Here is a 2,340-nt window from a genome sequence, read left to right on the forward strand (position 1 = left end):
CTTTTGGGTCAATTATAATGATAGAAATCACCCAAATATATTCTATGTTTTCTGATCACTTTTTCCACTGATCCAACTAGACGCGTCTCTCTCTCTCTCTCTCTCTCTCTCTCTCTCTCTCTCTCTCTCTCTCTCTCTCTCTCTCTCACACACACACACACACACACACACACACACACACACACACACATTGCTCGCTCGATTTTCTCCTTGCTCGAAAATATTTGTTCGCCATACGGTAGGACTCAAGTGTGGGCTCTCCATTGCGACTGTCATCACCACAATTTTGGAGCATCGAGAGTCACTCATCAGCCATACACATACTACATCACATGTAACTTTGGTCCCATAGGTCATATTTGACCTCTGAGGACAATAATAAAATCTATCTCTCTCTCTCTCTCTCTCTCTCTGTGTGTGTGTGTGTGTGTGTGTGTGTGTGTGTGTGTGTGTGCGCGCAAATCCCAACAGCTTGTAAATGTTTTCAAAACTCACTAGTCAGAATCAATTGTGTCATTATCTTTCTCGTTGGTTTGGTGGCCCGTTCAAAGGGAGTTCCTCTCTTGAGCGTAGAGAGAGAGAATTTCTCGTGAAGCTCCAAACTTGCATATTTAAATTATCAAATTGACTTAAAAAGTATAAAAGTGTTGACACAATGTGAAATACATTTCATGACTGGTAACTAGTGTTGTTAGAAGGCCTTCTTGACGTTGGTGGGTGATTGGTCTACCCTCCAAAGTAATGGAGGCGCATCTTTCAAAAGTGTCATTAGAGGTGCACACTACATGCATGGGGTACTGTTGATTGCTATAGAAGGCCATAAAAAACTACCTACAATAGTTGTATGAACTGTTGCTCCTTAGGGCAACACTCCCTCATCACTAAATGAAAACTCCATGCAAGAGCTGTAATGGAATTGGACTATGAACGTTGAGAATAGCGGAATTTAAAGAACTGTAGAGAGCATTTTTATGAGAATACTTTGAGAAAATAGAGAGAGAACTTGATTAGAGGTAGCAACATAACCATTATACCTAATTAACTTGGCATGACCAATACTTTGCAAGAGAGGGAATAGAGGAACTTGACAACAATTGAGGACCAGATTTATGTGGATCCAGTCCCCTTCTCCAAAAGGCTTTTGTATTATAGCTTCTCCCATAAAGAGAGACTTGGTAAAATACAAGCTTTGTGTTCCTTGAGACCTTGATGGTGCAATGAAGATAGAGAGATACATGCACAACAATTATGCCCGTAACTTAGCTAAATGAAAGCATTAACTTGTCCCCGACGTCAGTCCAAGACCTCAAACACCTTCGAAGGTGGAGAGAGCTAGCAGGGAATGAGGGTAGGGAAGAGGAAGAATAAGTAACTTACAAGAAAGAAGTAGTGTCCTCTCATATTGTTACTCATAGAGTTTAGCATAGTAATGGAGATGAAGAAGATGGCTACCATAGCATTGAAGCATGGCTCTTGGTTGGATTTACATTCCATAGCCAAGAAATGTTGGTGTAGGCTCTCAACTTCTCAAGCTTGGAGAAGGAGATGGAGCTCTTTCACTTTCACAAAGTGAGAATGAGAGCATGTGAGTGTGCGTGAGAGAGAGTATACCCCCAAGCACACCCCCAACTTGCCTTGGTCGACTCCTCCTTGTAGCTCATGATTGAAGCTCATTGGACCCCTCTAGGCATTACCAATCACATACACAATGCATTTCAAGCAACATGGGTAGTCTTTGGACAAGTGTCCTCCTTACCCCTTTGAGAGAGAGGGCTTGATAATGCCTAGATAATTATTTGATTGAACTAAATTCTCATTGGACCTGTCTCAAAGTCAACCAATAGGCTTTAGGCACACTATGGGAGCAACCTAGCTAGGGGCTTGACACGTGTCCTATTTGCCTCTTTGAGCAAGGGGTGTCCCTTGGGTGAGGGAGAGACTATTCAACCCCACCCCCTACTCTTGGGGTTCACCCCCTCCTTTGTAGGCCATGGTTTGACTTCAAGAACCTCAAGCTTCTTGGCCCCCAAGTACCTTAAGCACTTCAAACACCTTAATCATCAAGCATGACAAGCACCTTAGTCAGCAAGCACAACAAGCACCTCAAGCTTAATTCGGGTTCCCATCTCAAGCTCAACCCTAGCTTGCCTAAGGTCCTAGGTCTAAGGACTTTTAACACTAACCTTTGGAGGTATTTAATGAAGCTAACCCTAAGGTCTTTTAAGCTCCATTAGCTGACATTGCTCTTTGCTAGAATATCTCCCATTTGGACCCATTACCTTTGGTCCTGTGCTGAGATAAATCTAAAAGCACATGTCTCTATTCTAACTCTTGTTCCCA

The sequence above is a fragment of the Adiantum capillus-veneris genome, chromosome 15, assembly GCF_014529385.1.
Source record: "Adiantum capillus-veneris isolate H3 chromosome 15, ASM1452938v2, whole genome shotgun sequence".
NCBI lineage: Eukaryota > Viridiplantae > Streptophyta > Polypodiopsida > Polypodiales > Pteridaceae > Adiantum > Adiantum capillus-veneris.